Source organism: Lontra canadensis, unplaced genomic scaffold (genome assembly GCF_010015895.1).
Source record: "Lontra canadensis isolate GAN:19392208 unplaced genomic scaffold, GSC_riverotter_1.0 scaffold2, whole genome shotgun sequence".
NCBI classification, from domain to species: domain Eukaryota; kingdom Metazoa; phylum Chordata; class Mammalia; order Carnivora; family Mustelidae; genus Lontra; species Lontra canadensis.
Window position 1 is genome coordinate 1,642,113 of NW_022630996.1, and position 26,415 is coordinate 1,668,527.

A 26,415-nucleotide genomic window follows, 5' to 3' on the forward strand; every position below is an offset into this window, starting at 1 on the left:
CTGAAGGGAGCAGCTAGATTTAAACAATGGTAACATGTACATTTTTACATAGATAAATAAGGGCTTGTTTTGCCAAATTCTTGACACTTTTGAACTTCAGGAAATGCAGCACATTAATCTCCTTATGTGTGACTTTCTCCATGCAATTATTTATGTTAGCCTATTCTCTCCTCGTTCTTGCTTCTTGCCACTAACTTAAGAATTTTTTTTTTAAGATTTTTTATTTTATTTATTTGTCAGAGACAGAGGGAGAGAGAGCGAGCGAGCACAGGCAGACAGAGAGGCAGGCAGAGGCAGAGGGAGAAACAGGCTCCCTGCCGAGCAAGGAGCCTGATGTGGGACTCGATCCCAGGACGCTGGGATCATGACCTGAGCCGAAAGCAGCCGCTTAACCAACTGAGCCACCCAGGCGTCCCAAGAATTTTTTTAAAAGATACTTTTCTTATGCCAAAGAGGAAAAAAGGCTGTATTTGATAGACACTGAACACTTTTCTTGGAAAGATTAATAATATAAACATGCAAATATGTTAAGGATAACATGAATATTTTGGAATGAAAATATAATTCCATTTTATTTACATTATTTCTGCTTCCCCTGAAAAATCTTATTTCCCCTAGTAACCACAAAACCGATCAGCACAAAACTACAATAAATAGAGTGTAGTTAACATAACTCATCTAAAAATTTTGCACATTTTCTCACATAAAACATCATTCTGGGGTCTGTGGGTATGATGATAAATGGGTAAAAAATCTCCCTAGATGGCCATTGATCATAAGTGCTCTTCTGAGTTTATCAAATGCAGTGATTAAACTTGCAGAGGCTTACCAATGCCTAGAAGATAAGGCACTTTGATAGTACCATACAGCCAATGCATAGCATTTTTTCACTCTTCCATTGCTCCTTGTCAGTTTCCCTCTCCCTTCCAATTTAGCTGCAACAGACCTGCAAATAAAAACCATGCACGAAAGGGAGAGTTTTTCCCCCTGTTGCCATGATATACATATCATATTATAAGGACAAAATGACTTATCTCTACAATATTTCCCATTGCCATTGTTCTGATTGACCTTTACAAATCTATTGTAGATATCACGATGTAATCCAAAACTTAACTATTATCAAGCATATGGTAGGTGCTCCATAAATATCCACTGGCTAGGTTTTTAGTTGGTTTCCCAGCTTCTTCTCTTGTCTTTCTGTCTCATTCTCAACATAAGAGAGTGCTCTTTTAAAAATAAAAATCAGATGTCACTCCCCAGTTTACAATTCTCTAATGAATTTCCCAATTATTTTAGAATCAATCTAAACTCCTATTTATGGCTTAATAAAGCCTTTTGTGATCTTGCTGCTACATCCTGTCCAAAACCTTTCTGAGCCACTCTCTCACTCCCAAGACTCTAGTCATACTAGGCCTCATTCACCAAAGCCTTCCTCACCTCCAGAAATTGACTCTTTTCTCCCTCTGCCTGAAATTTGCTTCGTTTGGCTCTTGGCAAGGATGGCTCCCCCTTCCACCCTCTGGGACATAAATGAACTTCCATCTGCTCAAGGAACAATTCTCTGACTCTCCCATCTAACTGGGTCTTACTACTCTCATTTACATCCCTCTGTTATTTTCTCCATGTAATGATGTGTGTGTGTGTGTGTGTGTGTGTGTGTGTGTGTGTGTGTGTGTGATAGTAGTGATTATTTTATATGCCCTCAAGTATTGCCATCTATTCATTTCTGCTAACTTAGTTTACCCTGAAATAATCTAGCAATCTTTCCTGTTCACAAACAGTCATCATCAGCACTATCTCCATGTAATTTGCAAATCTGCTATCTGGAAAAGTTGAATTCAGGCCAGCTGTTTGTCTAATGGATGTATTGCCAATGCCTTGAGAAACTTCTGGAATCAAGTAAAACTTTAATAAGATAGTTATTCAATGAACGAGTGAATTCGTATGACAAAAGTTATTAAGTAAAAACAATTTCTACAGTCATGAAAGAATTAAACAGCACATTCAGAATATCTATTATTTTATTTCTTGTCTCACTCTTGGTCACATCTATTAAATTCTTCTTATAATCTGGTCTTATTTCTTCTGACACAATATGGAATCCTTCTTCATATCTTTAATCAATTAGATTCCCTGACTCTCAGTACTCTGGCCCCATATTTATTACCTATTTTTACACTTGAAAAGCTAAATTTTAAAACCTTTTAAAGGCAGACTTATCATTAAAAATTGATACTGTCATCTTTAAATTCAAATTATCGGAGTAAATAAAATGATTTCTCAAGATCTTTTTCTTACATTTTTAGTATTATTTCTGTGGTTCCACGGTAGTACATTTCCATCAAATGTCTGTTCCTCTTTGGGGCCACAGTCTCATTTCTTATGCTATTAAATATTAAGCCCAGGGATCCCCAAATACAGCAAGCGATACCTAAAATATCACCTATCTCTGAAACCTGATCCTATGGGGAAAAATCCATAACATAAAGAAAATAGGAATATTTCTGTATACAATATTTTGCTGTAGATTAAGCCTTGGCTTACCTTGGGGCCTTGGGGCCAGGCAGATAGACAAGGATTCTCCCTCAGAGCCTACATTTAAGTGGGTGCTATGAACAATAACCAGAACAGCAGTAGCGATACACACGGGCATGTGCACGCACGTGCGCACCCACACACACACACACTCAGATCATTATGTGGAGAAAATCTTATAAACCATGAACTGAATGTGCCTCCCTCAAATTAATATGTTGAAGCCTTAATATGATGCTCTTTAGAGGAGGGGTGTTTGGGAGATAATCAGGTCATGCCAATGAAGACTCCATGATGGGATTATAAGGAAGAGGAAGAGAGCTAGCCCTTTCTCTCTCCAGTATGAGGATACAAAGAGAAGTTGGCTATTCATAAACCAGGAAGGGGGCTTTCACCAAAACCCCAAGCATGCTGGTGCCCAGATCATCAGGGTTCCAGCCTCCAGAACTATGAGAACTAAGTACGAGAAACGTTTGTCATAGCAGCACAAACTAAGAACTAAGACCGCATAGCATAAAAGGTACATATATTTTATATATATATATATATATATATGTATATATATATATATATACACACACACATATATGTATATATGTGTGTGTGTGTGTACATATGTATATTATACTCACATATATTTATGTGCATATATATAATTCTACTCTTATATTAAACTTTAGGTAAAAAAATATTTAGGATCCATTTAGTATTTACACAAATAGGGCTGAAATGAAGGAGGTTGATATTGAATCAGATAAAAAATTGTGTTGCACATATATTATTTAGCTTAGTTTACATTATGATATGATATACTATAAGAACTAAATACCCTTTTCTCATTCACCAATAAAAATATATTATTATTTTAGTGATTGCAATTTCACATTATATGAGGGTTTCTGTCTAGGGAAAAACATAGACAACATTCGGAAGTGCTTGTGTTCTAGGCATGTGGTATGGACTTTATGATACTGACTAAAGGAACAGACTCATAGCCCTACTATTTAACTCATTCATGTGCAAACATTCATAGGTACTCAGATCCATAGAATTCTAATACTTAACATATAACTGAATCCTTTCATGAAAACAATAATTCACAGCATTCAATAAATGAATCATTTCACAAAAATATGAACTCAACTCTCTCTTTTGTAATTATGTTTTTTTTTAAAGATTTATTTATTTGAAGAGAGTGAGCACAGAGAGAGAGTGAGAGGGAAAAGCAGACTTCCAGGTGAGCCCGGTGAGCGGAGAGCCCGATACGGGGCTCGATCCCAGGACCCTGAGATCATGACCTGAGCCAAAGGCAGACGCTTAACTGATTGAGCCTCCCATGTGCCCCTCAGTATGTGATATATTTTTATAACCACAAACAAAATTACAGGCCATTCCAATATGCTCTCTCTGGGGTCTATTAGTAAAAACAAAAGTATCCTACCAGCTGACAGATACAAGAGAAAAACTATTCATCCCTGTAGAGTTTCTTTTGGTTCTATTTCTAGGTTCCAGAAAGGAAGTTAAAAGGGACCTGTCTGGAGACCTTCCTCCCCCATTCCTTTGAAACCGTGACACAATTTTAATTTCCATAAATCACTGATTACCTAATTTTATCTAAAATTTCATTGAACATACTATTGGCTAGGCTACCAACATAAATATAATGAGTCTGTTACTGGTATAATAATCATGAATTAGATGAATGTTTCAATGGAAAATGTTCTATTTACATTATTAAAGTTCATTGAGCATCAGTATTAATCAGGATAGGTCATGAACTATGGCTTTTTAAAAAACAACTAAGATAATAAGTGATGCTTTAAATATAAAATAATTATTTTACATATTAGCAGAAAGCAGAACTTAAGTTAACATGTTCTCCTTTAGCTGATAGTAGTAATTCTCAGAAAATAAAATGCTTTTCTGGGTATTAAGGTGGTAGTTTTCACAGGAAGTTATCCCGAGATCGTTTTTATTCTCCTTATATAATCCCCAGAACAACTAGATTTATTTTAATTTAGAAATTCATAGCAATGAAGACAAAATTGGTAGGAATCCAACAAATACATGTGTCTCTACTGCTCTGCTTCCCTCGTCTCAAATCCGTAAACATATGCCACCAACATGCACACATTTTGTGGGTGGGGGGCAGGGGGCAGTGTGGGAAAAGCACAGTCACAACGCAGGGAGGGGCAGAGGGAGAGAGAGAGAGAGAGAGAGAGGGAATCTCAAGCAGGCCCCACACCCAGGGTGGAGTGGAAAGCAGGGCTTGATCCCAGGATGCTGAGATCATGACCTGAGCTGAAATCAAGAGTTGGACGCTTAACCGACGAAGTCACCCAGGTGTCCCTTGCTTGTTTTTTTTTTTTTTTTAAGATTTTATTTTTTTATTTGACAGAGACACAGAGAAAGAGGGAACACAAGCAGGGGGAGTGGGAGAGGGAGAAGCAGGCCTCCCACTAAGCAGGGAGCCTGATGCAGGGTTGGATCCCAGGACCCTGGGATCATGACTAAAAGCTGAAGGCAGATGCTTAATGACTGAGCCACCCAGGTGTCCCCGCCTTGCTTGCTTTTAATCACTAGTATCAAGTGAAGGCTTTAAGGATATTCAATTCTGCTTTTTGAGAATATATATGGACCCAGATTTCTCTGAATATTATGAACAATAAGACTCTTCCCTGAGTTCTACCGTAGGCACTGTGATTAAAGTCTTAGATAAGGTGATCAAGAATTACAAACTTTCATTTCTCTAGTATTATCTCTTCAATTTCAAGCTTCCTGTTCCAGAAAGTCTTCATTTTGTATTGAACGACACACAGTTTGCAATTTGTAAAAATGATCTAGATTTAACTTAAATCTAAATTCAATGTTCAGTTCAATTTGTTTAGGCAGGATTTGCTCATTCATATTTGTGAATTTTTATGTATCTTCCTGTCAGTTTGAGTAATTTAGGATGTGTTTTTTTCTTGGTTTTTAAAAATTATGGAATATTTTTCTGTTGTTTTCACTGTTGGAACTACAAATTAGCTAACTCTGGAATTACTGTGTAATAGATGTTTCCCCTCAGTATTCCATAGATCTTTCTTCCTTATAAACTGTCATCTAGTAGCGTGGAGAATTTTTTTTAGTAATTTCTTTTTATACCTTTTTTTTTTTAACAAATTTTTGAGAATTTGTATACTACCTTTCATCCATATTAGACACTTTTATGTAATTATTTCTTTTTCTAATTCAAAAGGTGTGAGTTTAGTTATCACGATTTATTTTTCTTGAAACAAAGTTTTCAATAAGAGCACTCTAAATCTATTTCATCCCCAGGATTGTTTCACATGCTGTCCACTGGATGGCAGTTCAAAGAGAACGTATTTGGCCCAGATTTCTGGAAGGATTTTTTTCAAAGAGTTCCCGGGAATCTAGTTAGTTCTAATAATTAGTTGGACGGTAATAAAAATATTTCTTTTTAAACATCTCTTGAAAATTAATTTTGCTCACTTCATATCTTCAACAAATTTAGAAATATCATTTAAAAGCTGCTGATTTATTATGCAAATACAAAACCAGAATTTGGGAACATATTTCCTAGGACATTTCTGAAGTTATTAAGTCGTTCTGAATCTGAGGATTATATTTTATTCCCTAAATCTTTTCAGACACCAGAATGAAATACAATAAATCAAATCATAAGCCCTCTGTGGGCACTGCGGTTTCAAAAAATGACAAAAAAATAATTTATCCTTCCACTAATATATAAATAAGAAAACCAAGATAACAAACATTTCCTTTTTATTTTTTTAACTTGTAGACCTAATTGTTAAGGAGGTATTAGAAAATACTTTCCTCAAGCCTCCGGGTTGGGTACTGAGGGAAAGCATAATGAAGTCATAAACAGCTTAATACCTGGCCTCTCTGTCCAACTCCAACTCCACTGTTCAATAGAAATTTCAACACTGGTAAGTTTCTTAAATTATCTGTGTTTCACTCCTCATATTAGGGAAATGAGAGTTTTGAATTCACAAGAGTATTTTATAAAAATTAAATAAGTTAATTCCTGTAACACACTTATAAAAATGTCTGTAACATAGTTAATCTCAATAAATATGTATTTTATTATTGCTATTACAATTTTGGTATAAAGTACAAGAGAAATCATAAAAAAGAATAATGAAGAATTGATTTTTTTATGATTTATTACGTATAATATTAAAAATAACTTAAAATGTTCATGAACATGATATATTAGAGTTAAAATATTTTATACAAACATGCATTTAATTTTAATTTTAGAAGTCAAGAATAACTTTAAATGTTCTGGAAAAGGATGGAAGTAGAGCTTATTTTCTTAAAGATTTATTTATTTATTTGACAGAGAGAGAGAGAGTGCGCATAAGCAGGGGGAGCAACAGTGGCAGAGGGAGAATCAGGCTCTTTGCTGAGCAGGGACCCCAACCTGGGATTCAATCCCAGGACGCTGACATCATGACTCGAGCCAAAGGCAGACATCCAACTGACTGAGTCACCCAGATGTCCCCAGAAGAGCTCATTTTCTATGCCAACACCTACCTTCTGGTAGTAGTGAATAGAATTTGTGAGAGTTTTTTTTTTTTTTTTAAGATTTTATTTATTTATTTGCCAGAGAACGAGCACAAACAGAGGAAATGACAGGCAGAGGGAGAGAAAGAAGCAGGCTCCCTTTGAGCAGAGAGCCCCATGTGGGACTCGATCCCAGGACCCTGGGACCATGACCTGAGCTGAAAGCAGAGGCTTAACCCTCTGAGCCACCCAGGCGCCCCTGTAAGAGTTTTTTTTAGATTAACTCAAGTATGCAGTGATTGACAAGTGTGATGCCTGCCACAGGATAATGGAATGGAAGCACAGACCTGGTTCATCAAATCTATTAATGCATTTACTGGCCATTGTATTTCATCCAACAAATCAATCTATCTATCTATCTATCTATCTATCTATCTATCTATCTATATTTCAATTCTAGTGTAGTTAACATAGAGGGTGATATTAGTTTCAGGTGTACAGTGTAGTGATTCAACAATTCCAAGCACCACCCAGTACTCATCTGGATGAATATACTTCTTAATCCATATCACCTGTTTAAGCCATCCCCTCAGCCACCCTCCCTCTGGTAACTACTTGTTTGTTCTCTACAGTTAACAGTCTGTCTGGAGTGCCTGGGTGGCTCAGTCGGTTAAGCATCTGTCTTCTGCTCAGGTCATGATCCCAGGGTCCTGGCATAGAGCCCTGCCTAGCTCTCTGCTCCATGGCAAGTCTGCTTCTCCCTCTCCCTCTGTGATCTCTTGTGTGCTCTTTCTCTCTCATATAAATAAATAAATCTTTTAAAAAAGAGTCTTTTTTTGGGGGGTCTCTCTCTTTTTTCCCCTTTGTTCATTTGTTTCTTAAATTCCACATATGAGTGAAATCATATGGTATATATCTTTCTTTGGCTTATTTCGATTCTGGTTTCATCCAATGTTGTTGTACACAAGGGCAAGATTTCATTCTTTTTATGGATGAGTAATATTCACATGTTCTTTATCCATTCTTTTATTGATGGCCACTTGGGCTGCCTCCATAGTTTGGCTATTATAAATAATGCTGCAATAAACATAAGAATGTATGCATCCCTTCAAAGTTACTATTTTCATATTCTTTTGGTAAATATCCAGGAGTGTAATTACTGGATCATAATGTAATTCTATTTTTTAGTTTTTCGAGGAACCTACATACTGTCTCCCACAGTGGCTGCACCAGTTTGCATTCCCACCAACACAGTGTGAAGGTTCCTTTTTCCCAAATCTCCACCAATACTTGTTCTTTCTTGCATTTTTGATTTTTGCCATTCTGGCAGGTATGAGGTGATAGGTCATTGTGGTTTTGATTTGTATTTTCCTGATAATGAATGATGTTAAACATCTTTTCATGTGTCTGTTGGTCAATCTTTATGTCTTCTTTGGAGAAATGTCTGTTCATGTCTTCTGCTTATTTTTAATTGGTTTATTTTGGGGAGTGTTGAGTTGTGTCACTTCTTTATACATTTTGGATACTAACCCTTTATCAGATATGTCATTTGCAAGTATCTTCTTCCATTTAGCAGGTTTTCTCTCAGTTAGGTTGGTTGTTTCCTTTGCTGTGCAGAAGATTTTTGTTTTGATATAGTCCCAGTAGTTTATTTTTGCTTTTGTTTCTCTTACTCAGGAGCCAGATCTAGATAGATGTTGCTACAGCAATGTCAGAGAAATGAATGCCTGTACTGTCTTCTAAAATTTTTATGGTTTCAAGTCTCACATTGGGGTCCTTAATCCATTTTGAATTTGTTTTTGTGTGTGGTATAAGAAAGTGGTCCAGTTTCCTTTTGCATGTAGCTGTCCAGTTTCCCAACACCATTTATTGAAGAGACTAGCTTTTTCCCATTGCATATTCTTGCCTCCTTGGTTGAAGATTAATTTACCATATAATCATGGCTTTATTTCCAGGCTTTCTATTCCACTCTATTAAACTGTGTGTCTATTTTGGGGTCAGTACCATTTGTTGTGATTACTACAGCTTTGTAACATAACTTGAAGTCTGGAACTGTGATACCTCCAGTTTTGTTTTTCTTTTTCAAGATTGCTTTGGCTGTTTGGGTTTCTGTGGTTCCATACAAATTTAAGGTTTGTCTGTAGTGCTATTGGTATTTTGATAGGGATTGCATTTAATCTCTAGATTACCTTGGGGAGTATAAAAATTTTAACAATATTTGTTCTTCCAATCCATGAGCATGGGATGTCTTTCCACTTTGTTGTGTCTTCTTCAATCTCCTTCATTAATGTTTTATAGTTTTCAGAGTATAAATATATATTTCACCTCTTTAAATTTATTCCTAGGTACTTTATTATTTTTTGCAATTATAAACGGGGTTGTTTTCTTAATTTCTCTTTTTGCTGCTTCAATACTCCAACAAATATTTATTAAGAAGTTACTATAAGTCTAGCATGGTTCTTGGTTTGAATATGTGACTGGGAGCATAGCAAAGCTCTTTCCTTTATAAAGCTAATATATTATGTTAGGGAAGATAGGTGTTAAACAAATGAACAAATAACGTTCTTACAAGATACATGTCATAAAACAAAAATGTCAGTAAGATGTGGGAGGAACTAGAGATACATTGAAGGGATGAGCCAAAGCTGCTTTGAGCAGTGGTGTTTGAATAGGAGTGGGAGGTTAATGAGGATCCACAAGAAGAGCAATCTAGAGCAAAGGTCACGAGGCAGGAAAAAGCTGCTTTTCTCAAGAGATGAGCATCAGAACGTTGGTGTGCTTAGAGTCAAGCGAAAAGTGAGGAGAGAAGAAATGATGTCAGGGGAATAGACACCAGGCAACTTATGAAGGACCTGTGAAGAGCTTGACTTTTTATCCAGAGGATGAAGTTAAATTGTTGAGAGTTTTACAAAGAGAAATGGCAGAGACGGATGTATGTTTTCAAAAAGATTATTGCCTCCTAATTCCTAGTTATACCATCTATTCCTAACATACTGTCAGGGCTGGCGTAATCTCATTAACAAAACCAGCAATAGCACTCAGAGAGGGTGAGGGGACAAAAGAATCTAATTTGGGATTCCCTAAACTACTAGAGAAATGAATGGAGGAATGTAGAAAAAAGATAATATATTATCACCTTCTCCCTTCCTCCACTTTCCTCCCCAGGGTTATCTGCTAGCCAATTTCAAGGAGAAGCTTGAGGACAATGTAAGTCAATTAACATAATCCATGGAAGTCAGCTCTTACCTAGATATGTGGGTGATATGATAAATAGCAGACCTGGATGAACAAATGAAAGATATTTACAACTCAGAGTAAGGTGATAGACTTTGCTTTAGCAGCTGTAATCATTCAGGACTGAGAACAAATATCACAAACACTCCAAAATAAAAAAAATCAACTGTTTCTGCAGGAGCCATTTTAAATTGCAACGGTAATGTTGTGAATCCTTTCCTATGTATTACATCAAACATTTTATTATGAGTTACTTCAAGTGTACAAATAATTATTAAAAATGATGCATGTGAATCTTAAAACAATATGCTGGAGAGGAATAATTAATGAAATGTATACTATGAAGAGGGATAGATTGGTTTAATAAAAACAATTCATAGAATTTTCGGTTGTCATTCTGTCCATTAATGAACTGAGAATCCGCCAAAACAGGAAAATTATCATAGAAGGTGACATCATAAAAGGCAAACAATTTTCAAATAATCTTGTACCATGCAAGGTAATCCAAATAGCACTAAAAGCTGTAGAATTTTAAAATTCCATTCCTGTCTTTTAATAGCTGGAAAAATTAGTTTATACATTCTCTTCATTAACTTCCCTGTTTCTGTTTTTGGATGCAGTGTTTTTATTATCCTTTGCTTGATAACCAAGCTCATTCTTACACAAAATACATAATAAGAGTCTGAAATCTTTAGTCAGATTAAGCATATGTTAATTTTACCTCTTAGATTTTGATGTCATCAATGAAAGCCAAACACCATAGTAGCTAAAAGTGAAAAGTTACAAATATATCAACAAGTGGAATGGTGAAATATGAAAATAAAATAAGTTATTTTTATACTAAGTTTGCTTAATTTTCTGTTTAAGCCAGAAGAAGTGTATGTATGGTTCTATTAGAGAAAAAAATTTCTGTTTTCTCCAGTCTTTCTGAATCTTTCATACTCTTTGGGTCAGCAGTGTATAATGTATATTGGATTAACATTACAATTGGGTCAATATAAAAATGATCTAAAAGGTGATTCTGCAACCTAAGGATACATGTTTTAAATCTGATATTTCTAGAATGGTTCCTGGCACAAATTTAGAGTTTATTAAATGGTTGTTGAAGGCATGAATAATATCAAAGGATCAGAAAACATTTTAAGGTACAATGAAGTTCCAATTTTCCTAGAAATACACTGAAGTTTTAGCCAAAACAAATATCCTCATAGAGTAAAGAAATTTTTTTATGATATAGTTTAAGTTTCTTCGTTTTACGTAATATCAATTGTACACTTTTTGAATCTGAAATTATAATCACAATTATGTGAAAAGTAGGTTTTCTATACTAGGAAGTTGTTTTAAATGGAAAACAGGAACAGAGTTACACAAGTGACTTTTGAAATCCAACTTAATGTACAGAACAAGAGTGAAGAACGTGTCCTGTGAGGTTTATCAGCAGTATTTAAACCACAGTAAAAACATAATAACCAGGGTCTCTGCTGTCCTCAGGCCTGAGGACATTCAGTGATGCAAGGATGGACTGGGCCAACATCTTACAATTTCTCTTTGCGTCAAATAGATTTAAGTTCTTAGAGTACCAGCTCATCTGACTGTGGTTTCTTATGGGTTCTGTCAAAGCAAAAATTGCACTGAACAAAAGTAAACAAGAAAAGAAGTCTATTGCAATCCTGAAGAGAGGCTAAAATTCAGTTTGAGCTCTACCCCCCAAAAAGGGTTAGAATATTTTTAAAAGTCAGGGTGATGAGTATATATCTTAGGCCACTTGTGTTCGCTAATTGACTTTAATCCTCCCCCAAAACAAAAGTATATTTTCTCCTGTCTTCATAACTGGAGGTAGTTTAACACCTTGAAGTAAGGGGCTCAACTAAAGTTAGGCACCCCACTCTCCCAACTGAAACTGGGAGATGGCCTCTATCACCCTTGATGCTTACAGTTCAAAGAGATGACAGTCTTAGGTTGCAAAACTGGTCTCTTGTTAGTTTTGCAAGATTTACATCTCAAAGTTACACAGAAAGAATTAACAATAACAAGTTTTTTAAAGTAAATGCTCCAAGAGAAAGGAGCCAGGGCCTAGAGCTAGGAAGAACATTGTCTAAAGATCAGTCAAACTTGACCATTCTCTTACACCATACACAAAGATAAACTCACAAGGATGAAAGACCTCAGTGTGAGACAGGAATTCATCAAAATCCTAGAGAAGAACAAAGGCAGTCACCTCTTTGACATCAGCCACAGCAAATTCTTTCAAGACTAGTCTCCAAACGCAAAGGAAACAAAAGTTAAAATGAACTTTTGGGACTTCCTCAAGATCAAAAGCTTCTGCACAGCAAAGGAAACAGTCAACAAAATAAAGAGGCAACCCACAGAATGGGAGAAGATATTTGCAAATGATACTACAGACAAAGGGCTGATAACCAAGATCAATAAAGAACTCCTCAAACTCAACACCCAAAAAACAGATAATCATGTCAAAAAATGGGCAGAAGACATGAACAGACACTTCTCCAACGAAGCCATACAAATGGCTAACAGACACGTGAGAAAATGTTCATCATCATTAGCCATCAGGGAAATTCAAGTCAAAACCACATTGAGATACCACCTTCCATCATTTAGAACAGCAAAGATTAACAAGACAGGAAACCACAAATGTTGGAAAGGATGTGGAGAAGGGAACCCTCTTACACTGTTGGTGGAAATGCATATTGGTACAGCCACTTTGGAAAACAATGTGGAGATTCCTCAAAAAATTAAAAATAGAGCTAACCTATGACCCAGCAATTGCACTACTGTGTATTTACCCCAAAGATACAGACGCAGTGAAAAGAAGGGCCATATGTACCCCAATGTTCATAGTGGCAAAGTCCAAAAGCACCAAACTGTGGAAAAATGCCCTTCAGCAGATGAATGGATAAAGAACATGTGGTCCATGTATACAATGGAATATTACTCAGCCATTAGAAAGGAGGAATATTCAACTTTTGTATCAACATGGATGGGACTGGAGATTATGCTGAGTGAAATAAGTCAAGCAGAGAGAGTCAATTATCATACGGTTTCACTTACTTGTGGAACATAAGGAATAACATGGAGGACATTAGGAGAAGGAAAGGAAAAGTGAATTGGGGGAAATTGGAGGGGAAGATGAACTATGAGAGACTATGGACTCTGAGAAACAAACTGAGGGTTTTGGGAGGGGTGGAGGATGGATGACCCTGGTGGTAGGTATTAAGGAGGGCAAGTATTGGGGCACCTGGGTGGCTCAGTGGGTTAAAACCTCTGCCTTCGGCTCAGGTCGTGATCCCAGGGTCTTGGGATCGAGCCCCACATTGGGCTCTCTGCTCAGGGGGGAGCCTGCTTCCCCCCACCCCTCTCTGCCTGCCTCTCTGTCTACTTGTGGTCTCTGTCTGTCAAATGAATAAACAAATATTTTTTAAAAAAGGAGGGCAAGTATTGCATGGAGCACTGGGTGTGGTACATAAACAATGAATCTTGGAACACCAAGATTAAATAAAATTAAATTAAAATTAAAAATAAAATTAAAATAAAATAAAAAATAAAATTAAAATTAAAAATAAATTAAATTTTAATTTAATAAAATAAAATAAATGTTTATTTTATAAATAAATAAGTTTGTAAAATAAATTTATAAATTTATAAAATAAATACAATTTAATTTAATTAAATTTTAAAAAAACTAGATACATAAGATCAAATTAAACCCAAGCAACCAAAATAAGAGAAATAATAAAGTTAATATCAGAAATAATTAAAAAAGTAAAGGTCAGTTAGCCTGAGGGGAAGCTTAAGAGTCTCTTGGTAAGTCCCTAAGACATAACCTGGCTAATGCCAATGTCCTCTTTATAGGAGAATTACTCATCTGAATCCCTTCAGTTCTGAGTTTGGGTAGAAAACAAAATTCAACTGCTCATGATCATTATGTACATATGTGATAAACTGCCACTTATAAACTCAGTCTCCATTCATTTCTGCTTTTCTATACTAGAGTCTACCTCTGCCTTTCACATCACTATTGAATTAGTCAGTTATTCACTTATTATAAGAAAATAAAATGTAAATTGGGGGTGCCAGTTTGGCTCAATCACTTAAGTTTCTGACTCTTGATCACAGCTCAGGTTTTGATCTCAGGGGGGGTTTGTGAGTTCAAGCCCCACATTGGGTCTATGCTGGGTGTGGAGGCTACTTAAAAATAAAAATTTTAAAAATGTAAATTGACTACAAAATGAAATTGTAAATCATTCCGTAGATGGTGGCCTTTCTAACATTAATGATAGATACAGAACAGTTCGAATCACACACACACACACACACACACACACACACACACACACAAAATGGTTAGAGTAATTCTAATGAGGAGAAATCAGTAAGAATGATGACATAATAGGAATTTCAAAATTAAGTTATATGAATATCAAATAATCAAAAGAGTTAATTGGAACAACGGCTAGTGCTCTTAATTTTTTTTGTAAAAATGGTTTTCATTGTGAGATGCTGCAAAAGCAGAATAAGACATTATGTTATCAATTTTATTGCAAGAATCATGTCAAAACTTGGGAGATAATTTGAAAAATTAGTGTATAGCTAAGATTACAAACAAAATTCTGTTATAATTTGTTTTATTTTTCCAGACTAAATTCTAATGGACCTTCTTCATTTAATGATGCTACATTGTGAATTCACTTTAATGGACTTTTCCCCCAGACCTGTTACCTTCAGTATCATATATATATATATATACATATATATATATATATATATATTCAGTATCATATATATATATATATATATATATATACACACATTTCTAATTCCTAGCCTCAGATTCCAACTTCAAAGTTGGTATCTCCATCTTGCATTGTCATTTCTCCCCCAGGTGAAAAGTGGTTCTTATTTTGGTGCATTTAATTGATACTTTACCAAGAAATCTACTTCTTTCTGGCTTCATTCTCCTGAAATATTATAATTCTTTAAAAAAAGAGAAACCCCTGACTTAATACCATCAGCCATGTCCAAAATATACATATCTGTAACTAATATTTTTAAAGTGATGACAAAAGAAAAGATTCTACTTGTGTGGCTTTTAGAAATATGAAATTGAAGAAAAATTATTAATATACCAACATTTGAAAAAGGACATGACCTATACCCTCTAAGATCACTTCCTCTTCCAATTATAATTGTGGTACCTTGGGCTTCTGCCCTCACCCTTGCATATGTTGTCATACAGAAGTTTGGGAACTTCTTGTAGTTCCCTACACAAGGTATATGTGCTGTTGTCTGAGCTTACAATTCTTCACATACACCCCATTCCCTAGTCCCTTGATCATAATTCAGATCCTCTGGGACCTCATCTCCAAACCAAAAGGATCACTGTGCAGCCTCTGAATTACATATACCTTTAAGGTCTCACATTTAACCTTTAAGGTTCACAAAGTACCCAATACACAGAAGGTAACTAATTAGTATACTTGTTCAACGAATGTCTATAAGGACAACAGAGAAACATGGTACATCCTTTGAAATAACTAAAAGAAGAGTCAAATCAAGTTGTTGAAAAGAGATGATTTCAGAAGAAATGAAAATAACAGAACGAAAAACACAGATACTATTTTTCCAGCAGCAATTCATTTTAGTGCCTTCTTTCTCTGTGACAAAATCTGTCCCCTGCCTCAAATTATTACTCTGTGTGTGTAGGGAGGAGTGGGCAGGAGTGGGAAGGGTTGTCTCCATTTATAATTAGTTTAGACCACATCCATGCACAGCATGGGTTAATAGTCACATAAGAAAGTCATGGTCATGGTCTAAAACATACCTGCTGCACTGAAAAGACATCAAGAATTCTCTTCACTGCTTGGAGTTTAAATCAACAATTACTTAAATGTTTGTTAGCTGTGAGCTGCCCAAGGATTAGGAATGAGGGGTCTGGCACAATTTCTCATGGCTCAGAATATTGGGACAAAGCAATTAGTATTTATAAGTAAAATGGAAGGATTATGTTGGAGTAGCTATGAATAACGTTCCCATTTGAAAGAAAGATAACTCAAACGTTGGTTAAAATGTGTTTTTCCCCTGACAATACTCTGCAGGTAAACAGAGACTCTGAGTCATGTGTCTTTCTATCACATTTGCTTAAATAATAAAGATAATGTTCTTAAGACCATCACTTACGTATATGAAAGAACTTCGGTGAGCATTTTATCCACACGGTTCTTCTAAGATAGATGTTAAGCCTCCTAGTATTATCTCGGACTGTACATGCAATGTATTTGACAGTTATTTTGATATGTTTGGGATACAATCACACCTTCCAACTAAGCATGCACGATTCAATTTGGAGGCCTTAAATAAGCTCTCAGTATTTCTGAGAGCTAATTAAAGCTTCATTATTACTACAACAGCCGTACCACATTACTAGCTTGATAAGAAACCCAATAACCGACAGTGCCTGTGTAGGGCTTTGAACTGACATAATTAAGTTGCATGGAACCCACTGCCCTCTAGAATCTCTTCTTTAACGAGAACACAAAATGGTAAGCATGAAGTGCAAGGCTGATTTATGTTAAAGTACAGGCAAAGCCCAGATTCTGTCACTCATTTTCAAAGTTTTAAACTTTTCTTCACAGCAAGAAACATACTTATATTTGAAACACATAATTTTGGTATCAAGCTTTTATTTAAATTCAGGTTATTGAAACACATATCCTTAAAAATTTACTTTTGGGGAGGAGATTTTATATATATATATATATATGTATATACACACACACATACATACATACATACATACATATATTACCCCTTTTTCTTGTGATATTGGTTTCATACAGACAGATGACAGATCTTCCAATGAAGAATTCAATTTATAAAAAAATGAATCTAATAATTTAACCTATCCAAAAGGGAAGAGAGATAAGTACTAATATAATTAACTCTCTTTTTTTCTACTGATAAATCCTTAACAGCTACTTTTTAATATAAGCCAGCATCCCCCATCAGCCAACATTGCTTCCAGGCAATTTTCACACAGATATCCTGTAGTGTATTATGGGAATGTCAATGAACTTTAATGTTATCTAGAACAAAACATAATTAGGAAGGAAATTCTTTAGGGAACAGCAAATGTGATGTATCAAGTTGCAAAGCAAAGACTTACAGTTCTGTGTTACTTGTTTAAACTTATTTATGCTGATAAAACATATTAGAAGAAAAATATCCTACATTTTTTCCAGTTTCTCCATGCAAACAGATTACTGTTAATGATTTAGGATATTTTTAAATTAAATTATAAATTATATTAATTGTTACAAAATAATGCTGGTGTTGTTATCTTACTAAAAAGATACTTTCTTGCAAATATCCTAAGAATAGTAATGTCAAAGGTGAAAGTGATTTTCATGGAAACATATAAATCTAGAAAAAAGTTTCCAAATAAGAAAATACTTCTTAGATAATGTTCCTCAACTCTCCTCTCAAAATACAGCGACTTTTTAGATAATGTTCCTCACCTCTCCTCTCAAAATACAACGACTTATTTGATTGTGCCCAAGATACACTAACTTTTCTTATCTGTAACTATTCATATTAGCCCATCTTTGATGACTGAGCTAAAGCAGCTATTTAAGAAGTGGCATGAATAAACAAAATTAGTAAGTAAGAATTAAATGCCCTTAAGAGTCCTTATAAATATTTCTAATATTTTTGGAGCACCTGCGTGGCTCAGTTGGTTAAGTGTCTTACTCTTGATTTCAGCTCAGGTCATGATCTCAGCAGGGTCATGAGATCCAGCACTGCACTGGGCTCTGTGCTGAGTGTGAAGCCTGCTTAAGACTCTCACTCTCTCTCTGCCTCTACTCCAACCCCACCTGCCCTCTGCTCATGATCTCTCTCTTCAAAAAAAAAAAAAAAAAAAGTATATATATTTCTAATGTTTTCAATCAATAGGTGCTTAACTCATTGTGTATACCTAAAATCACTCCTGAAATGCCTTGTTAAGAGATATGTCCTAATGGAAAATTTTATAATCCATTTCAAGCCATTTCACATACAAGTCTTTAAAATGAATGAGTCCACCTACTCATATATATTTACCAGCATATGAATAACCTGACAATCTGTGAAAATTATGCTTTTCTTAGCCCCCTCCCCACCTTCTGCTGAATGCATAATACAACTGTGTTGGCATTCTTATCCCAAACATTCAAGTATTTACTATCAGTCTAGAAGCTCATATTTTATTTAAGTGGTTGAGAAAGGTTATAATTCTTAAGAGCATTAAAAGAGCAAAAAATATTTATATGCTTGTTTTTAAATACAATTTTTATTTTATCTTATTAATCACAACTCCTTTGATTAACACAATGTCAAAAATACTGGCTCTTTTTCATACTCCAAGAAAAATGTACCTAGAAATTTAAAATAATGATTTATTGCAGAACATTTAGTGTATGTATGTACCTTTAAGTTAGCCTGAGTGAGGAATGAACAGCCTTTGTTATCTACATGGGGATTAAAAAATGATTATAAAATAAGCTTGTTTTAAAGATTTGAAAATAAAAGTGTATTAATTTTAAAAAGTCAGTGTACTCCCTAAAACCATTCCCTTAATGCTTAAGAGTTTTCTATATATCTTTCCAGATTTTATATGCATCCAGAGATAAAATTATTTATTTATAAAATCATATCATATGATACATATGATATTGCAACTTTCTTTTTTCCCAATTTTGTTTATTTATTTATATTTTTATTTTTATTGACATACAGTGTCATACGAGTGTACCTTTCTTTTTGTACTTAAGGCTATATCAAGGTTTTGTTTCTACTGCAGTGTATAAAAAATTCTCTCATTTATTATTATCAGCTACATTATTTCCAACCATATGAGCAAACTGTAATTTATTTCACAAAATTTTATTGATGGACAGTAGTTTCTAACTCTGCTCTATGATAAATAATGCTTCATGACATTTATGAAAACATCTTTAAATACATGGATTTCTATAAATTACCTTTACAAAAGCTAAATCAGTATAAAAGGCATAAAAGAACTATCTCATAGTTGCATAGAGAAGCACTTGAAGATTTCAACTTTTGTTACACCTTCAGCCAAATGCCAAATGCAGGCCCAGTTATATGTAAAGTCATGAAAAGGACTGTCCATCACAAATTAATGACACAGCACTACATTTTATTTTATTTTATTCATTTATTTATTTTATATTTTATTTTTGAAATTTTTACAAATTATTTTGAAATTATTAATTTTGTTTTGAACACATCTTTGAAAAATTTGTGTCAATGATAATACTATTGCTAACTTCTTTTTATTTGGCACAACTTAATTAAATGTCAATCAATAATAAATTAGTATGTGCTTTGTTTTGGGCAGGAATTAAACTAAGAATATTTTCCTTTCTAATCTCTCAAATATTAAATCTTCTGAACTCTATCATGCACTGAAACATGAAAAAAATTAAATGGAAAATATTATTTAATTAAAAAGACACATACAGAACCACCTAACATTTACAATTTGAAATCTTCATTTCCAGTGGAAAATTTTACTTTCATCTCAGCCTTTCCTTAAATCTGTATGTGTATTTTAGATACATTAGCCGGAAGCCACACCAATTTTTTGTCATTAAGAAAGTAAAACAGGTAGATGGGACACTATCAGGGGAAAACACAAAAATCCTATGAAAAGTAGCACTAAATTCAGTATGTAAAAAGATTTTGTTATTATATTAGGACAGTACCTCAGAGTGATAACAGAAATTGGTGAATTTTCTCAGAATGATATATTTGATAAGAAATACAAGGAGAATAATGTGTCATTTTGAGTCCTCTGAGAAACCAACATCAAGACACTATTAATTATGCAAGAGGTCATTGTTCATCTGGATACAAGATTTTGGCTAGATTCATGTATTGTGAGTATGCTTTCTCAGTCTGTGGATTGTACTTTCATTTCGTTAATGGTAGCATATGAAGAATAGCCATTTTCAGTATTTACACATTCTTATCTATCAATTTTTCTTTTGTTGCTACTACTTTTTGTGTTCTAAAACATTGTTGACTCTTCCAAGATTGCGAATATTGTCTCCTATGTATTCTTCTAGAAGTTTAAAAACAGTAGCTCTGGGGCTCCTGAGTGGCTCAGTTGGTTAACCATCTACCTTTGGCTCAGGTAATGATCCCAGGGTTCTGGGATCAAGCCCCACATCAGGCTCTCTGCTCAGCAGGAGTCTGCTTCTCCCTCTCCCTCTGAACCTCCCTCCTGCCCATGCTCTCGCTCTGTCTCTGTCTCAAATGAATAAATAAAAAATCTTCAAATAAAAAAATAACAACAGGAGCTCCTACATTTATTTAGGTGCATGATCCATTTTAAATTAATTTTTGGATAGAGTGTGAGGTAAGGGTCAAAGTGCATTTTCTCCATCTGGATATCCTCATCCCAACACACTTGTTGAAAATACTATTCTCCTCCCCTTTAAGTTATGTTGGTGGCTTTGTTAAAAATCAGTTATTCATACATGTGTGGTCTATTTATAGGTAGAAGTTTTGTACTCTCCACCTATATATCTATCTTTTTAGCTATACTACAGTGTCTATATTAATATAGCATTATAGCAATTCTTGAGATTCTTATAAACCTCTTTTTTTTTTTTCAAAATAGTTTTGTATATTGTAGGTCTTTTGCAGTTACAGATAAATTTTAAATCATCTATAAATTTATTTTAAGGACTCCAAAAAAGACTGCTAGATATATGACAGAAAATAATATTGTATCAACAGATCAATTTCCAGAGAATGGACAAATTAAACAATAGTGTTTCTTCCAATCAATGAACATGATATATTTTGCCAGTTAGCTAGATATACTTTGATTTTGTACAGAAATATTTTGTAATTTTATGTGTATAAATTGAGCATAATTTTGATATCTGTTAGTATTTTAAGTCTTTGATGTTATTTTCAATGGTATTACTTTTCTAACTACATTTTCTAAATATTTGATACTAACACGTGGAGTTGATTTTTTTGTATTAATCTTGCCTACATCCTGTTACCTTGCTAAATTCATTCATTATTTAGACTAATGTTTTCAAAGATTGATTAGAAATTTCCAAATGAATAACAATATCATTTATAAATACAGTCAAATCTAATTCTTCTTTCCCAATCTGTATGCTTCCTTTTATTCTTGTTATTGATTAATTAGCCAGCATCTTCAGCACAACATTGAATAAAAGTGTGACAACATATCCTTGTTTGCAAATCAATGGGAAAACATTCTGTCTTTAACCATTAAATATTGCATTAGCCATAGGTTTTCATAGATGCTCATTATCATTTTGATATAGTTTTCTTCCTTTACTTTTTTCTTTCTTTCTTTCTTTCTTTCTTTCTCTCTCTCTTTCTTTCTTTCTTTTTCTTTTTTTGGATTGTCAAATGATCCTTTATGGAAATAATTTCCTTTTCAGTTCTTAACCTGGCTGGATACTCCACTGCACCACTATAAATGTCATCTATGATGACACGGGGGGCCGAGCCATCAATGCAGATTGAGCAGTCCCGAGGATCTCTTTAATGGTTCCAGAGAGTTCTCTGGCTACAGATCAGTGCCACATCTGTTGGGCAATGTCAACAGTCTCATCAAAAGTGGTAATTCCACTGGGCTTAATGTTTTCCTTCTTCTTTCTGTCTCTTGGCCATTCCTTGAGGGCTTTGGTAATCAGGGCAAAGGCATAAGGTACCAGTTCGATCTGCGCCTGTCTGTTCTGAATGGTCAGTTTCATTCTAATCTCAGACCCTTCCACTCACCGGTTGCCTTGGCCATGTCATTACCAACCGTTTTTGGAGACAGACCCTATCAGCTGATCTTTGGGATGAAAGCAGATGTGGCACCAAATTTCCCACAGGTGCATCTCAGGCACACAACTTTGATCTCTTTGTGGTTGAACTTAGGCCACATGGTAGAGGTGGCTGGTGTCAGATGAACCTGGATTTGGGACAATGGAAGATAGCTGCACCTTCGTGTACTTTGAGCCAAAAGTCAAAAGCTTCCCTTCCATTTTTGTTGAGTTGTTTTATTGTCACTGGATGTTGGATTTAGAAAATATATATATATGTATATATGTATACATATATATATGAATTCAACCAATGCAGATCACCACATGTGATCACGTGATTATCTCCATTGGTTGATTTTTTTTTTTTAAATATTGAATCTATCTTGCTTTCCTAGGATAAACTGCACTTAGGCATAATCCTTTACCTCTGTATAAGTATTGTTGGATTTAATTTCCTAATTATATTTAGTGTCTATTATAAATATTGATATGTAATTTTCTTTTCTTGTGATTTTTGTCTGGCTTTCCTAAATATTCTAAGACCCTACACTATTAAAGAGGAGTGTAAAGATGTTGAATGACATTACATATTAAGAAAGACACTCTTGAAAATGTAGAACAGTAACTACCAAAAATGTTATTTACATTCTAGAACAAAGAATGGAATAAGAAAACACTATAACTTCAACAACAACCTCAAATAAATAATAAAGAGGGCAGAAAAGGAGGAAGGAAAAAAAAGCATTGAAAAGCCCCTGATAAATATAGGTAAGCTTCTGGATATTTTGTTTAAGGTAGGTCTTATTTCTTGAATTAGTGTTCCCATTTTTTAATAGTTAACTAACTCCTTTCTCCTTCATTAGTCTGCAAGGATATATGAGCAAGCATTTTATCTTCAAACTGTCTTTAGAAACCCTAAATTGCTAGCTCAGTATTTGGGAAATTGTATGTGCTCAGGAAAACGTCTTTGTTTCTTCTCAAGGTTAAATACTTGGTTGGTGAATGTCTAGTAACAGGGGAGGAAAGCAAATAACATATTCTCTCATTAGGACTATATGTATTATATATTTTCATTCAAGTCTGATAATTCTTCCCTTAATTAGCCATCAGTGACTTTTATTGAATCATATTCTGTATTTAATTAGTATTTTTGAATTGAAGCTATTCTCATTTTACAAGTTAACTGTAGAAATACCTTGTGGACATTTGACAAATATTTTAATTAAAGCATAGAGTCATATGAAAGACATACTTCTTATCTTGGATAATTGTCACCTACTGACAAATATTAAAGTTTTTAGTAGTATGATTATATAGTGGTAAATTAAGATTGTAGGCAAATAATTATCTAATACTTTAATGAAACTCTTCCCTCCACTTTATTTTCTTGTGTTATTTATACCTCTATTTGAGCAAAAGAAATTTCCATTCAGTATAGTCATAAATACTTTCTGTTGAAAGGTATGATTAAAAATTTGAATAGTGAATTTTTTATCCAGTTTTTCTTTGAAATCCAGGCTCACTGTTCACTTTATATTTTCACATAATGACTGATCTAAAGAAAGATTTTTCAAGTTATCAAAAAAAATTTTATGGAAGATACATATTAAGCAAGACCCCAATTAGTAAGTTCACTATTTCCGTATTTAAGGCAAACTGAATGAGATCATATACAATCCATACAATAGCAATTAAGCAAAAATCTTCACACTTAAAGTTTACTCAAGCTCAAGAGTGACTATAACACTGGTTTATTTTTTAGTCTGTTTGAGACAGTGCAGTAACTGGAGGCATGGGAATGACCACGCTAATCCTCAGGGTCTCTATTACACTGACCCATGGAGAGCCATGTGGATAGGGCCATGTTTGTGTACATGACTGTAGTCAAGTGCAAGAATGTGAGTACATTATATGTTTCATAGAATTTTGGACTCTCAGCCAAGTGAATTTTAACACATCTTCAGATAAAAAATGAAAATAGCATCTGATTAAGAGCATCTGCTCTAATCTTTGAGGGCTCTCCATAAGGTCTTTGCTAGATAGCCAACCAACATCATGCCTTTCCCCTATGGTACAAATACAAATATGATGCATAAATCTTTGTTCTCATTCACAGGGAAACTCAATGTGTTGCACTGTTATTATTTTTGGAAAAGATTCCTAGATGTCATGGGGCATTTGAGGTACTATTATAAGAAAGAGTGATTCGTTACTGTTTCTTCAAGGGATAACACAGTGGGATACAAAGGTTGCCAAAATACACCATCTTTCCACTTTTGTTTTCATTAGGAAAGGTTCTAACGTCATAGCTTCTTTAATGTTACAAACTCTGAACATGATATTTGAGATGTAGCATAAGATTAAATAATCATTCCATATATCGAATACATACTTCCTTAATTCTCAAAATGTAAAATTAAAATAGAATAAATGGCTTTACTATGACTGAATATTCTAAAAAACTGGCAGGCAGGGGAAGTTCTAGCTCCTAAAGTCTAATCTCTACCATAGACTTTGCACCCGATCAATTATTCTACCTTCATTTTCCCCAATATACTAACTGATAAAAAGGGCATGTTAGCCTTTATCCACAAGAGGATGCTTCCAAGGATGAATAATTAAAAGGGTTGGCAAGTTCCTTTTAATTAGAATGGTTACACAATTGCCAACAAATAATAACCCCTTTTTTCAAAATTGAATGCCCAGAGGTTAATTGACTTGCCAAAGTCTCAAGCATTATCCACCTGCATCTATATTCAGATTGCTAAATACATTTATCTTTTAAATATTCATGAAGCATTAAAGTTCCAAAATCCAGTAAATTATGTAAAAGTATTTGTTCTTTGATTGATCAGATATAATTTCATTCTTTAGCCATTTCATGTAGGTAAATGAAGCAATGTAACACAACCCTGATAATCTTGATAAAGAAGAAACACAAGGGCCAAAGAATATTTGAGCTGGAGTTCATGTTTTCAAACAGTCTCACTGAATGTTGATATTCTTCTGATTATAGCTTTAATTTTTTAATTTTTATTTTTTTAGAGATTGTTTTTATTTTTTTATTTTTTAAAGATTTTTTTTTCTTAATTTTTAAAGATTTTATTTATGTTAGTGAGAGAGAGCATGCCAGAACACAAGCTGGGGGGAAGGTGGGCAGAGGGAGAAGCAGACTCCCCACTGAGCAGGGATCTTGATGTGGGAATCGATCCCAGGACCATGGGATCATGACCTAAGCCAAAGGCAGGCGCTTTACTGATAGAGCCACGCAGGCATCCCAAAGATTTTATCTTTAAGTAATCTCTGCACCCAACTTGGGGCTTGAACTCATAATCCTGAGATCAAGAGTTGCATAGCCTACTGACCGAGCCAGACAGGCACCTGATTACAGTTTTTAAATTAGGAGATGATTTTCATATACATATCTAATGTTTAGAGATGGACTGACAATCTCCAGGTGTCAGGAATTTAGGCATAATTAGAATAATACTAATAACAGTGATTTTAATGCATTAGTATAGTACTTTATTCTTTACTAAAGGCTTTATGTTGAATCTATCAAATAAGGAAATTTCAAAAAAATATTGTACACTTAAGAAAGCAGTTCATATAATTATTAAATTTTTGAATTTCAATAGACATTTGAGAAAAAGAGGGATTAAGGAAAATGTGAAAATAAAGTGAATATTCATAAAATGCAAAAATAAGCAAGTTCAGTCCATGACTTTCCCAATTATAAGTGTTGTATCAATGGTCAGTGTGAGAGCTGCTGGTCAATAAGAAGAGATAGAAAAGCAAGCCCATATGCATCATGGTTGTTAAAATTCTTGTCATTTGGAGATTTTTATTGTTCTGGGCTAATACTATTCGAGTCCCTGGTACATATATTTTAGCAGATGTCACTGACAGTACTATGATGGTAATAAGGAATTCTTTGTCTTGTTTCAAGAAATGTTTTTTCATTTGTATAAAGAAATACTATAAGTGAACTTAGGTGTTTTATTTAAGTTTAGAAAACATATTTAAAACTAATACAGCTGATTAATATATGTTTATATATTTAGTATATGTTTATTAAGTACTGGACTACAGAGGCTATTCTAGAACTTTCCTAAAACCAAACAGTATGTGTACGGTGTCGGGTTAATGGGAGGATCTCTATAAATGCTAACAGCATTATTTCCACTTCATGAACTCTGTTACCCTCAGATTCTTTCCACTGGCTTCTCCT

The 26,415-nt window shown here is 34.3% G+C and overlaps 1 protein-coding gene and 1 pseudogene across 1 annotated transcript in view; both read right to left on the reverse strand.

Annotated features, from left to right (window-relative positions):
- The window catches only part of CNTNAP2 (contactin associated protein 2), a 1,928,204-nt gene that overhangs the window by 1,247,799 nt on the left and 653,990 nt on the right, over window positions 1-26,415 (reverse strand). The gene's annotated exons all lie outside the window — the stretch shown is intronic.
- On the reverse strand, window positions 16,682-22,357 carry LOC116878827 (annotated as a pseudogene).